This window comes from Triticum urartu, chromosome 3, assembly GCF_003073215.2.
Source record: "Triticum urartu cultivar G1812 chromosome 3, Tu2.1, whole genome shotgun sequence".
Classification (NCBI taxonomy): domain Eukaryota; kingdom Viridiplantae; phylum Streptophyta; class Magnoliopsida; order Poales; family Poaceae; genus Triticum; species Triticum urartu.
Window position 1 is genome coordinate 21,509,745 of NC_053024.1, and position 15,869 is coordinate 21,525,613.

The following is a 15,869-nucleotide window of genomic DNA, read 5'->3' on the forward strand; positions in this document are numbered from 1 at the left end:
ATGTATCTAGATCGAGACTTAGAGTCATCCAAATCTGTGTCAAAAATTGCATCGACGTAACTTTTTACGACGAACCTTTTGTCACCTCCATAATTGAGAAATATTTCCTTATTCCACTAAGGATAATTTTGACCGCTGTCCAGTGATCTACTCTTAGATCACTATTGTACTCCCTTGCTTAACACAGTGTAGGGTATACAATAGATCTGGTACACAACATGGCATACTTTATAGAACCTATGGCTGAGGCATAGGGAATGACTTTCATTCTCTTTCTATCTTCTGTCGTTGTCGGGCTTTGAGTCTTACTCAATTTCACACCTTGTAACACAGCTAAGAACTCTTTCTTTGACTGTTCTATTTTGAATTACTTCAAAATATTGTCAAGGTATGTACTCATTGAAAAAACTTATCAAGCGTCTTGATCTATCTCTATAGATCTTGATGCTTAATATGTAAGCAGCTTCACCAAGGTCTTTGTTTGAAAAGATTCTTTCAAAACACTCCTTTATGCTTTGCAGAATAATTCTACATTATTTTCGATCAACAATATGACATTCACATATACTTATCAGAAATGCTGTAGTGCTCCCACTCACTTTCTTGTAAATACAGGCTTCACCGCAAATCTGTATAAAACTATATGCTTTGATCATCTCATCAAAGCGCATATTCCAACTCCGAGATGCTTGCACTAGTCCATAGATGGATCGCTGGAGCTTGCACATTTTGTTAGCACCTTTAGGATTGACAAAACCTTCTGGTTGTATCATATACAACTCTTCTTTAATAAATCCATTAAGGAATGCAGTTTTGTTTATCCATTTGCCGGATTTCATAAAATGCGGAAATTGCTAACATGATTCGGACAGACTTAAGCATAGATACAAGTGAGAAACTCTCATCGTAGTCAACACCTTAAACTTGTCGAAAACCTTTTTGCGACAATTCTAGCTTTGTAGATAGTAACACTACTATCAGCGTCCGTCTTCCTCTTGAAGATCTATTCAATCTCAATGGCTCGCCGATCATTGGGCAAGTCAATCAAAGTCCATACTTTGTTCTCATACATGGATCTCATCTCAGATTTCATGGCCTCAAGCCATTTCGCGGAATCTGGGCTCTTCATCGCTTCCTCATAGTTTGTACGCTCATCATGGTCAAGTATCATGACCTCCAGAACTGGATTACCGTACCACTCTGGTGCGGATCTCACTCTGGTTTACCTACGAGGTTTGGTAGTAACTTGATCTGAAGTTACATGATCATCATCATTAGCTTCCTCACCAATCGGTCTAGTAGTCACAGGAACAGATTTCTGTGATGAACTACTTTCCAATAAGGGAGCAGGTACAGTTACCTCATCAAGTTCTACTTTCCTCCCACTCACTTCTTTCGAGAGAAACTCCTTCTCTAGAAAGGATCCATTCTCAGCAATGAATAACTTGCCTTCAAATCTGTGATAGAAGGTGTACCCAACAGTCTCCTTTGGGTATCCTATGAAGACATATTTCTCCGATTTGGGTTTGAGCTTATCAGGATGAAACTTTTTCATATAAGCATCACAACCCCAAACTTTAAGAAACGACAACTTTGGTTTCTTGCCAAACCACAGTTCAGATTGTGTCGTCTCAACGGACTTAGATGGTGACTTAGATGGTGCCCTTTTAAACGTGAATGCAGCTGTCTTTAATGCATAACCCCAAAACGATGTTGGTAAATCTGTAAGAAACATCATAGATTGCACTATATCCAATAAAGTACGGTTATGACGTTCGGACACACCATTATGCTGTGGTGTTCCAGGTGGCACGAATTTGTGAAACTTTTCCACATAGTTTTAATTGAAGACCAACTCGTAACTCAAATATTTGTCTCCGCGATCAGATCGTAGAAACCATATTTTTCTTTTTACGATGATTTTCCACTTCACTCTGAAATTCTTTGAACTTTTCAAATGTTTCAGACTTATGTTTCATATGTGAAGGTCAGAAAATAACGATACCCGCCACGAGCTTCAACACTCATCGGATCGCATACATCAGTATGTATTATTTCCAATAAGTCCGTTGCTCGCTCCATTTTTCCGGAGAACAGAGTCTTTAGTCATCTTGCCCATAAGGCATGGTTTGCAAGCACCAAGTGATTCATAATCAAGTGATTCCAAAAATCCCATCAGCATGGAGTTTCTTCATGCGCTTTACACCAATATGACCTAAACGGCAGTGCCACAAATAAGTTGCACTATCATAATTAACTCTGCATCTTTTGGTTTCAATATTATGAATATGTGTATCACTATGATCGAGATCCAATGAACTATTTTTAATTGGGTGTGTAACCATATAAGGTTTTATTCATGTAAACAGAACAACAATTTATTCTCTTACTTAAATGAATAACCGTATTACAATAAACATGATCAAATCATATTCATTCTCAACGCAGACACCAAATAACACTTATTTAGGTTCAACATTAATCCCGAAAGTATAGGGAGTGTGCAATGATGATCATATCAATCTTGGAACCACTTCCAACACACATCGTCACTTCACCCTTAACTAGTCTCTGTTTATTCTGTAACTCCCGTTTCAAGTTACTAATCTTAGCAACTGAACTAGTATCAAATACTCAGGGGTTGCTATAAACACTAGTAAAGTACACATCAATAACATGTATATCAAATATACTTATGTTCACTTTCCCATCCTTCTTATCCGCCAATCACTTGGGGTAGTTCCGCTTCCAGTGACCAGTCCCTTTGCAGTAGAAGCACTTAGTCTCAGGCTTAGGACCAGACTTGGGCTTCTTCACTTGAGCAGCAACTTGCTTGCTGTTTTTATTGAAGTTCCCTTTTTCGCTTTGCCCTTTTCTTGAAACTAGTGATCTTGTCAATCATCAACACTTGATGTTTTTCTCAATTTCTACCTTCGTCAATTTCAGCATTACGAAGAGCTTGGGAGTCGTTTCCGTTATCCCTTGCATATCATAGTTCATCATGAAGTTCTACTAACTTGGTGATGGTGACTAGAGAATTCTGTCAATCACTATTTTATTTGGAAGATTAACTCCCATTTGATTCAAGCGATTGTAGTACCCAGACAATCTGAGCACATGCTCACTAGTTGAGCGATTCTCCTCCATCTTTTAGCTATAGAACTTGTTGGAGACTATATATCTCTCAACTCGGGTATTTGCTTGAAATATTAACTTCAACTCCTGGAACATCTCATATGGTCCATGACGTTCAAAACATCTTTGAAGTCCCCATTCTAAGCCGTTAAGCATGGTGCACTAAACTATCAAGTAGTCATCATATTGAGCTAGCCAAACGTTCATAACGTCTACATCTGCTCCTGCAATAGGTCTGTTACCTAGCGGTGCATCAAGGACATAATTCTTCTGTGCAGCAATGAGGATAAACCTCAGATCACGGATCCAATCCGCATCATTGATACTAACATCTTTCAACACAATTTTCTCTAGGAACATATCAAAATAAACATATGAAAGCAATAACGTGAGCTATTGATCTTCAACATAGATATTCTAATACTACCAGGACTAAGTTCATGATAAATTAAAGTTCAATTAATCATATTACTTAAGAACTCCCACTTAGATAGACATCCCTCTAATCCTCTAAGTGATCACGTGATCCAAATCAATTAAACCATGTCCGATCATCACGTGAGATGGAGTAGCTTCATTGGTGAACATCACTATGTTGATCATATCTACTATATGATTCACGCTGGACCTTTCGGTCTCCGTGTTCCGAGGCCATATCTGTATATGCTTGGCTCGTCAAGTATAACCTGAGTATTCCATGTGTGCAACTGTTTTGCACCCGTTGTATTTGAACGTAGAGCCTATCACACCCGATCATCACGTGGTGTCTCAGCACGAAGAACTTTCGCAACGGTGCATACTCAGGGAGAACACTTCTTGATAATTAGTGAGAGATCATCTTAAAATGCTACCGTCAATCAAAGCAAGATAAGATGCATAAAAGATAAACATCACATGCAATCAATATAAGTGATATGATATGGCCATCATCATCTTGCGCTTGTGATCTCCATCTTCGAAACACCGTCATGATCACCATCGTCACCGGCGCGACACCTTGATCATCATCGTAGCATCGTTGTCGTCTCGCCAATCTTATGCTTCCACGACTATCGCTACCGCTTAGTGATAAAGTAAAGCATTACAGCGCAATTGCATTGCATACAATAAAACGACAACCATATGGTTCCTGCCAGTTGCCGATAACTCGGTTACAAAACATGATCATCTCATACAATAAAATTTAGCATCATGTCTTGACCATATCACATCACAACATACCCAGCAAAAACAAGTTAGACGTCCTCTACTTTGTTGTTGCAAGTTTTACGTGGCTGCTACGGGCTTAAGCAAGAAGCAATCTTACCTACGCATCAAAACCACAACGATAGTTTGTCAAGTTGGTGCTGTTTTAACCTTCGCAAGGACCAGGCGTAGCCATACTCGGTTCAACTAAAGTTGGAGAAACTGACACCCGCCAGCCACCTATGTGCAAAGCACGTCGGTAGAACCAGTCTCGCGTAAGCGTACGCGTAATGTCGGTCCGGGCCGCTTCATCCAACAATACCGCCAAACCAAAGTATGACATGCTGGTAAGCAGTATGACTTATATCGCCCACAACTCACTTGTGTTCTACTCGTGCATATAACATCAACACATAAAACCTAGGCTCGGATGCCACTGTTGGGGAACGTAGTAATTTCAAAAAAATTCCTACGCACACGCAAGATCATGGTGATGCATAGCAACGAGATGGGAGAGTGTTGTCTACTCACCCTCGTAGACCGACAGCGGAAGCGTTATGACAACGCGGTTGATGTAGTCGTACGTCTTCACGGCCCGACCGATCAAGCACCGAAACTACGGCACCTCCGAGTTCTAGCACACGTTCAGCTCGATGACGATCCCCGGACTCCGATCCAGCAAAGTGTAGGGGAAGATTTCCGTCAACACGACAGCGTGGTGACGATCTTGATGTTCTACCATCGCAGGGCTTCGCCTAAGCACCGCTACAATATTATCGAGGAGTATGGTGGAAGGGGGCACCGCACACGGCTAAGAAAACGATCACGAGGATCAACTTGTGTGTCTAGGGGTGCCCCTGCCCCCGTATATAAAGGAGCAAGGGGAGGAGGCCGGCCGGCCCTAGGGCGCGCCAAGGAGGAGGAGTCCTCCTTCTAGTAGGAGTAGGACTCCCCTCTTTCCTACTCCTACTAGGAGGGGGAAAGGAAGGGGGAGAGGGAGAAGGAAAGGGGGGCGCCCCCCCCTCTCCTAGTCCAATTCGGACCAGACGGGGAGGGGACATGCGGCCCACCCTGGCTGCCCCTCTCTCTCTCCACTAGGGCCCATAAGGCCCATTACTTCTCCCGGGGGGGGGGGGGTTCCGGTAACCCTCTGGCACTCCGGTTTTCTCCGAAATCACCCGGAACACTTCCGGTGTCCGAATATAGGCGTCCAATATATCAATCTTTATGTCTCGACCATTTCGAGACTCCTCGTCATGTCCGTGATCACATCCGGGTCTCCGAACTAACTTCGGTACATCAAAACTCATAAACTCATAATATAACTGTCATCGAAACCTTAAGCGTGCGGACCCTACGGGTTCGAGAATAATGTAGACATGACCGAGACACGTCTCCGGTCAATAACCAATAGCGGAACCTGGATGCTCATATTGGCTCCCACATATTCTACGAAGATCTTTATCGGTCAGACCGCATAACAACATACGTTGTTCCCTTTGTCATCGGTATGTTACTTGCCCGAGATTCGATCGTTGGTATCTCAATACCTAGTTCAATCTCGTTAACGGCAAGTCTCTTTACTCGTTCCGTAATACATCATCCTGCAACTAACTCATTAGTTGCAATGCTTGCAAGGCTTATATTGATGTGCATTACCGAGTGGGTCCAGAGATACCTCTCCGACAATCGGAGTGACAAATCCTAATCTCGAAATACGCCAACCCAACATGTACCTTTGGAGACACCTTTTGAGCTCCTTTATAATCACCCAGTTACGTTGTGACATTTGGTAGCGCACAAAGTGTTCCTCCGGCAAACGGGAGTTGCATAATCTCATAGTCATAGGAACATGTATAAGTCATGAAGAAAGCAATAGCAACATACTAAACGATCGGGTGCTAAGCTAATGGAATGTGTCATGTCAATCACATCATTCTTCTAATGATGTGATCCCGTTAATCAAATAACAACTCTTTTGTTCATGGTTAGGAAACATAACCATCTTCGATTAACGAGCTAGTCAAGTAGAGGCATACTAGTGACACTCTGTTTGTCTATGTATTCACACATGTATTATGTTTCCGGTTAATACAATTCTAGCATGAATAATAAACATTTATCATGATATAAGGAAATAAATAATAACTTTATTATTGCCTCTAGGGCATATTTCCTTCAAACATGGCCAAAGAAAGTTATCCCTACAAAATCATATAGTCTGGCTATGCTCTATCTTCACCACACAAAGTATTTAAATCATGCACAACCCCGATGACAAGCCAAGCAATTGTTTCATACTTTTGGTGTTCTCAAACTTTTTCAATCTTCACGCAATACATGAGCATGAGCCATGGACATAGCACTATATGTGGAATAGAATGGTGGCTGTGGAGAAGACAAAAAAGGAGTAGATAGTCTCACATCACCTAGGCGTGTCAACGGGCTATGGAGATGCCCATTAATAGATATCAATGTGAGAGTAGGGATTGCCATGCAACAGATGCACTAGAGCTATAAGTATATGAAAACTCAACAAAAGGAACTAAGTGGGTGTGCATCCAACTCGCTTGCTCACAAAGACCTAGGGCATTTTGAGGAAGCCCATCATTAGAATATACAAGCCAAGTTCCATAATGAAAAATTCCCACTAGTATATGAAAGTGATATCATAGGAGACTCTCTATCATGAAGATCATGGTGCTACTTTGAAGCACAAGTGTGGTAAAAGAATAGTAGCATTGTCCCATCTCTCTTTTTCTCTCATTTTTTTGGGCCTTTTCTCTCTTTTTTATTGCCTCTTTTTTTTCATTTAGTCCAGAGTCTCATCCCAACTTGTGGGGGAATCATAGTCTCCATCATCCTTTCCTCACTCGGAACAATGCCCTAAAAATGATGATCATCACACTTTTATTTACTTACAACTCAACAATTACAACTCAATACTTAGAACAAAATATGACTCTATGTGAATGCCTCCGGCGGTGTACCGGGATATGCAATGAATCAAGAGTGACATGTATGAAAGAATTATGAACGGTGGCTTTGCCACAAATACAATGTCAACTACATGATCATGCAAAGCAATATGACAATGATGGAGCGTGTCATAATAAACGGAACGGTGGTAAGTTGCATGGCAATATATCTCGGAATGGCTATGGAAATGCCATGATAGGTAGGTATGGTGGCTGTTTTGAGGAAGGTATATGGTGGGTGTATGATACCGGCGAAAAGTGCTCGGTATTAGAGAGGCTAGCAATGGTGGAAGGAAGAAAGTGCGTATAATCCATGGACTCAACATTAGTCATAAAGAACTCATATACTTATTTCAAAAAATCAACAAGTTATCAAAGCAAAGTATTACACGCATGCTCCTAGGGGGGATAGATTGGTAGGAAAAGACCATCGCTCGTCCCCGACCGCCACTCATAAGGAAGACAATCAATAAATAAATCATTCTCCGACTTCATCACATAACAGTTCACCATACGTGCATGCTATGGGAATCACACACTTTAACACAAGTATTTCTCAAATTCAAAACTACTCAACTAGCATGACTCTAATATCACCATCTTCATATCTCAAAACAATTATCTAGCATCAAACTTCTCATAGTATTCAACACACTCATAAGATTTATTTTACTAATCTTGAATGCCTAACATAATTAAAGCAAATTACCACGCTGTTTTGTAGGACTATCAACATAATCTAAGTGAATCATGAGAGAACAATAGTTTCTATAAAACAAATCCACCACCGTGCTCTAAAAGATATAAGTGAAGCACTAGAGCAAAAATATATAACTCAAAAGATATAAGTGAAGCACATAGAGTATTATAACAATTTCCGAATCATGTGTGTCTCTCTCAAAAGTTGTGTACAGCAAGGATGATTGTGGCAAACTAACAAATAAAGACTCAAATAATACAAGATGCTCCAAGAAAAACACATATCATGTGGTGAATAAAAATATAGCTTCAAGTAAAGTTACCGATGGAAGTAGACGAAAAGAGGGGATGCCTTCCGGGGCATGCCCAAGCTTTGGCTTTTAGGTGTCCTTAGATTATCTTGGGGTGCCATGGGCATCTCCAAGCTTAGGCTCTTTCCACTCCTTGTTCCATAATCCATCAAATCTTTACCCAAAACTTGAAAACTTCACAACACAAAACTCAAAATAGAAAATCTCGTGAGCTCCGTTAGCGAAACAAAACAAAACACCACTTCAAGGTACTGTAATGAACTCATTCTTTATTTATATTGGTGTTAAACCTACTGTATTCCAACTTCTCTATGGTTTATAAACTATTTTACTAGCCATAGATTCATCAAAATAAGCAAACAACACACGAAAAACAGAATCAGTCAAAAACAGAACAGTCTGTAGTAATTTGTAGCTAACGCAAGTTCTAGAACCCCAAAAATTCTAAAATAAATTGCTGGGCCTGAGGAATTTATCATCTTCAAAAAGAATTAACTAAATATCGCCTTCCAAATAAATATGGCAGCAGTTCTCGTGAGCGCTAAAGTTTCTGTTTTTACAACAAGATTAAAAAGACTTTCCTCAAGTCTTCCCAACGGTTCTACTTGGCACAAACACTAACTAAACACAAAAAACACAACCAAAACAGAGGCTAGATAAATTATTTATTACTAAACAGGAGCAAAAAGCAAGGAATAAAAATAAAATTGGGTTGCCTCCCAACAAGCGCTATCGGTTAACGCCCCTAGCTAGGCATAATAGCAAGGATAGATCTAGGTATTGCCATGTTTGGTAGGCAATCCATAAGTGGCTCTCATAATAGATTCATATGGTAATTTTATTTTCTTTCTAGGGAAGTGTTCCATGCCTCTCCTTAACGTAAATTGGAATCTAATATTCCCTTCCTTCATATCAATAATTGCACCAATCGTTCTAAGGAAAGGTCTACCAAGAATAATAGGACATGAAGGATTGCAATCTATATCAAGAACAATAAAATCTATGGGAACATAATTCCTATTTGCAACAATAAGAACATAATTAATTCTTCCCATAGGTTTCTTAATGGTGGAATCCGCAAGGTGCAAGTTTAAAGAGCAATCATCAAAATCACGGAAACCTAGCAAATCACACAAAGTCTTTGGAATCGTGGAAACACTAGCACCCAAATCACACAAAGCATAACACTCATGATCTTTAATTTTAATTTTAATAGTAGGTTCCCACTCATCATAAAGTTTTCTAGGGATAGAAACTTCCAACTCAAGTTTTTCTTCAAAAGATTGCATCAAAGCTTCAACGATATGTTTAGTAAAAGCTTTATTTTGACTATAAGCATGAGGGGAATTTAGCATGGATTGCAACAAGGAAATACAATCTATCAAAGAGCAATTATCATAATTAAATTCCTTGAAATCCAAAATAGTGGGTTCATTGATATTTAAAGTTTTGACTTCTTCAATCCCACTTTTAACAATTTTAGCATCAAGATCTAAAGACTCCGAATTTTTGGAACGCCTTCTAGGTAAAGGTGGATCATATTCAGTCTCATCATTATCAAGATTCATATTCCAAAACAAAGATTTAATAGGGGACACATCAATAACTTTTAGATCTTCATCTTTATTTTCATAGAAACTAGAAGAACACGCTATTATAAAGCAATCTTTCTTAGCACACATTCTAGCGGTTCTTTCTTTGCACTCATCAATGGAAATTCTCATGGCTTTGAGAGACTCATTGATATCATTCTTAGGTGGAATAGATCTAAGTTTCAAAGAATCAACATCAAGAGAAATTCTATCCACGTGTAGCTTCTCCTAAAGTGATTTCCATAAAAGTGCCTCCCGCGGCCGAATCTAAAAGATTTCTAGAAGCAAAATTCAATCCGGCATAAAAAATTTGTATAATCATACACAAATTCAAACCATGTGTAGGGCAATTACGTATCATTAATTTCATCCTCTCCCAAGCTTGTGCAACCTGTTCATGATCAAGTTGCTTAAAATTCATGATATCGTTTCTAAGAGAGATGATCTTAGCACGAGGAAAATACTTAGAGATAAAAACATCTTTGCACTTATTCCAAGAATCAATACTATTTTTAGGCAAAGAAGAAAACCAAGCTTTAGCACAATCTCTAAGCGAAAACGGGAATAGCTTCAATTTAACAATATCATTATCCACATCTTTCTTCTTTTGCATATCACACAAGTCAACAAAGTTGTTTAGATGAGTAGCGGCATCTTCACTAGGAAGGCTAAAACAGATCTTTCATGACAAGATTTAGCAAAGCAGCATTAATTTCACAAGATTCAACATCGGTAAGAGGAGCAATCGGAGTGCTAATAAAATCATTATTGTTGGTATTGGTAAAGTCACACAATTTGGTATTATCTTGAGCCATCGTGACAAGCAAGCAATCCAACACACAAGCAAACAAGAAACGGGCAAAAGTGGCAAATAGGGAAAGAGAAGGAGGACGGAGAGAGAGGGCGAATAAAACGGCAAGGGTGAAGTGGGAGAGAGGAAAACGAGAGGCAAACGGCAATAATGTAATGCGGGAGATAAGGGTTTGTGATGGGTACTTGGTATGTTGACTTTTGCGTAGACTCCTCGGCAACGGCGCCAGAAATCCTTCTTGCTACCTCTTGAGCACTACGTTGGTTTACTCTTGAAGAGGAAAGGGTGATGCAGTAAAGCAGCGTAAGTATTTCCATCAATTTTTGAGAACCAAGGTATCAATCCAGTAGGAGGCCACGCACGAGTCCCTAGCACCCACACAAACAAATAAAATCCTCGCAACCAACGCAGTAAAGGGGTTGTCAATCCCTTCACGGTCACTTACGGAAGTGAGATCTGATAGATATGATAAGATAATATTTTTGGTATATTTATGATAAAGATGCAAAGTAAAGAAAGCAAAATAAACGGCAAAAGAAATAGCTTGTTGACAGGAGATTAATATGATGGAAAATAGACCCGGGGGCCATAGGTTTCACTAGTGGCTTCTCTCAAGAGCATAAGTATTACGGTGGGTAAACAAATTACTGTTGAGAAATTGACAGAATTGAGCATAGTTATGAGAATATCTAGCTATGATCATGTATATAGGCATCACGTCCGAGACAAGTAGACCGACTCTTGCCTGCATCTACTACTATTACTCCACACATCGACCGCTATCCGGCATGCATCTAGAGTATTAAGTTCAAAAGAACAGAGTAACGCTTTAAGTAAGATGACATGATGTAGAGGGATAAACTCATGCAATATGATATAAACCCCATCTTGTTATCCTCGATGGCAACAATACAATACGTGCCTTGCTGCCCCTACTGTCACTGGGAAAGGACACCGCAAGATTGAACCCAAAGCCAAGCACTTCTCCCATTGCAAGAAAGATCAATCTAGTAGGCCAAACCAAACTGATAATTCGAATAGACTTGCAAAGATAACCAATCATACATAAAAGAATTCAGAGAAGATTCAAATATTGTTCATAGATAAACCTGATCATAAACCCACAATTCATCGGTCTCAACAAACACACCGCAAAAGAAGATTACATCGAATAGATCTCCACAAGAGAGGGGGAGAATGTCAGGACCCCGATTCCAAGTCACATCGATCTAGCCGGTAACACCTCATATCACTTTGCGGCCTCACGCACGGTATCCCACGGGTGTCGCCTTACCATGGCCCGGGACCGTTTGCGCCTTTTGGCTCACGTATATGATAGTGTCGCTAGCATATGACTGAGAACCCGGGCCGACATGGCTAGTCGTGAACCCAAAGCGGCACAGACCTATGGAGACAGGCATACATGAATCACATCGAACATGTCGGTCATCAATGAGTGATTCCGGGCTGTAGCACTGGGCTAACAGGACTCCGGGGAACCCCGGGCTGTAGCAGGCTAGGAAGGACTCCGGAAGTCACCGTGTGACATTTCCCCGAAGGGACAGACATAGGGACGAAGTGAAACGCATGCCAGCCAGTCAAGTGTCCTGAACAGTAGTGCTGGGCTAGCAGGACTCTGGTGAACCGGGCTGTAGCGGACTACTATGGCTCGAGGAACACTAGACTACATTTCCCCATAAGAAAGGCTGCCAAGGATAAACAACTAGATTGTCATATCCCACTCATACCAAGCATTTCAATCATATACACAATATGCCCGATATGAGTACATACAACAAGGCATCACAACAAAACTCTACAACTCAAGTACTTTATTTAAAGGCTCCAGAGAGCCATACATAACATGTTCATATAGATAGGGGTCACATGACCCGACACTCAAGTCATACAAACATACAAGCACATGCGGAAGCAACTAGTCTGAGTACAGACTCTACAAAGAAAGAAGGTGTCTCGAAGCCTGTCTATCTACATAGGGCCCTCCATGGCCAGGATCACCACCTGGGTGGCTAGTCACTCGTCGACGTCAAGGTCTACATAAAACCCATCGGAGGGGGCAGTGTTGTCGTCTGAAAACAATAAATAAGCAAACATGAGTACAAAGGTACTCAGCAAGTCTTACATCAGAACCTACTATACATGCTTATTCTCAAGAAGGCGGTGGGGTTGATGCAGCAAGCCAGCTTTGACTCTTGGCTAAGCTATCCTACGGAACTCCACCAGTAAAATAGTTTTCGCACACGAGTCCACTACTCACCAACACAATACTCCACCGGGGATCCTCCCTCGTCATCCTACGAGAGGGCCATCCTTGGTACTCACACTTATCTTGAGTCTTTTAGTAGTATCCATTAACTTGTCTATGAACTGTATAGGCAACCAAGTAGTCCTTTACCACGGACGCGGCTATTCGAATAGTTTATACCCTACAGGGGTGAACTTCGTCATACACGCTTTCACCACTTACCGCCATTTACACGACATGTACTCGGCAACCTTCAAGCGGAAGCCCAGCGAGGGTGTCGGCCACGGCCTACCTAAACACTTAAGTCTCTAGTCCAGGTTTATCGCCTATCCAGGTTCCATCCGCAGGGAGTCCGGCCGAGGTTTCCACATACGGCCCCGAACGATGTGAACAGGGTTTCCGAGACACCAAACGGGTGACTCGGTACACCGTGCCACGGTGTATCTACCGCAACATAGCCCACCCTAGGGTCAGCGCTACGCACGGCCGCCAACACATAACCTACAAACACCAGAAACTAATTGCAACTCCTGGACAGAGTACTAGGGTGATTAAGAAGCAGAGAGGGTCCATTGGTTTCGGGCCCAATGTACGGTAGTAACTGCATCTTAAATCATACATATAGATCTCAGTTCTTATGGACGGCCTCAATGAAACAACCCACCATGTACTCCTACATGGCCTCTCATCGATACCTTTACCAAAACATGTTCAATACATCCCTCATATTACCGACATAAGGATTTCACTCTAGCTCATCACCCAGATGAACCAGACCTGACTCAACTCTAAGCATAGCAGGCATAGCAAGGTAGGAATCACATACATGGCTCAATCAACTCCTACACATGCTAGTGGGTTTCATCTAGTTACTGTGGCAATGATAGGTCATGCAGAGGATAAGGGTTCAACTACTGTAGCACACAGTAGTTTGAATCACGATGTCTTAATGCAGTAAACAAGAACAGGAGCGAGAACATGGGTTGTATCGGAATGATCAATGGTTGCTTGCCTGATGGAGTGGTAACGGGATACCGCCCTTCAGTTGGATACTCGTGAATATCCTCGGAGGCAGAACCTACCACGAAGAACACATCGGAACACAATCAACACATGACGATATGCAACAATATGATGCATGCTATGACATGGCAATATGATTGTGTCTTGGCCTAATGCAAGCTAAAATAGGAAGGGATGAACCCATTTGAATCAAAGATTCAAATATTAGCTCATTAAACATGGCATTTATAGTGCATTTCCTTATTATTCTTAAACAGCAAGGTAAACTTGTTTTTTCATGCATTAAACCATTACAGATGGATAGATTGAATATTTCTGATAATTTTTCATATATAATTTATCTCATTTGGAGCTATGGTTGAATTTCTATGATTTTTTGAAGTTTGAACTATTTTCTGGAATTCCTGAATAAGAATAAATCTAGAAAATCAATTACTGCGTCAGCAACGCGTCAGGGTGACGTCAGCAGGTCAAAGGCGCCAGTCCAGGTCAAACCTGACTGGTGGGGTCCACTGGAAAGTGTCTCTGTGCACTAACTACGTTTAGTTAGCCTAATTGACTAGCAGGGCCCACTAGTCAGTGATTATACCAATTAACTAACCTATTTAGTTAGCACTAACATAGTAATTAGTCGGGCGAGGCCCACATGTCGGTGAGAGAGAGGGGGGAGGTCAACCCACGTCAGCAGGTCAACCTCGCCGGTCAGCGGGTCAAAAACTGCCGGCGAGGCCAGACGCGGTGGCGCGCTGCGGAAATCACCCACAGGGCACCAATTGATGCGCGGAGAGCAGCTACGGGTAGCTGGGAACGAACCGCGGCGTTTGGTGGTGGTGGTTGGGCTTGGGGTGGCCGGAAACGTCGCCCGCGACGAGCCTTGCGGTCGCCGGAGTCGGGCGAAAATGAGCCCGAGGCTACGGGGCACGGCCAGGCGTATGGTGAGGTGCGTTGTGCCCCTAGGGATGCAGTGAAGTAGTTAGACTAGGTGGCGTGGCCAGTGTTTGGCCGGAGACACGGCGGCGACGAGCTCCACGGCGGCGCGTGCGGGTGAGCTTCGTGTGCTCGTTGTGGTGCACGAGAAGAAGAACGGGGAGGATGGGGAGGTGCAGCAGCTCACGGCGATCACGTAGAGGCAGACGGCGCGGTCGGGGACGAGTCGATGCGGCGGCGACGTCGAAAGGGATCTCCGGCGATGCTCGGTGAAGATGAGGTCGAAGAAGACGTTGCAGAGCGTGTGAACGCTCGGGGCTCAGCTGCTCGACGGAGTCGACGATGGCGGAGAGGATGGACACGGTGGTGCAACACGGGGACGACGGTGGACGCGGTTTCACGGTGGCGCGAGCAGGGCAGCGTCGGCCATGGCAGAGGAAAAGCGATGGAGAGGGACCAGGGGGAAAGTGCGGTGTCTGCGAGGTCGGGGGATGCAAGGGAGTTCGTCCCACGTTGACAGGTCGACGAGGGGAGCGGCGAGGCGGCGGCAGCTGCGTGGCGCGCATGCGGTGCTCGACGTCGAGCACCTGCCTGCTTGGCCAAGCCAAGCTGCTCGCTGGCGGGGTGGCTGGGCTGGGCCGGCAGGTGGGCCTGGTAGGTGGCGCCAGGTAAGTTTTTCTATTTTTTTGTTTTCTTTTCTATTTTTTTCTGTAGCTTTAGGGCTTTATTTAAAATACCTAGGCACTTTCTAAAATCCTGAAAATAATTGTGGGCTCTGTTGGGATTATTCCTAACAGCCCTGACTTAATTCCAGAATTATTTGAACATTTAAAATATTTATTAGCATTTAAATGTCCAAAGGCAACATACATATGATTTAATCCAGTGACCTTTTGTTGACCTAGAAAATTGTGCACCTATTTTGCCAGAGGTTCTAACCCA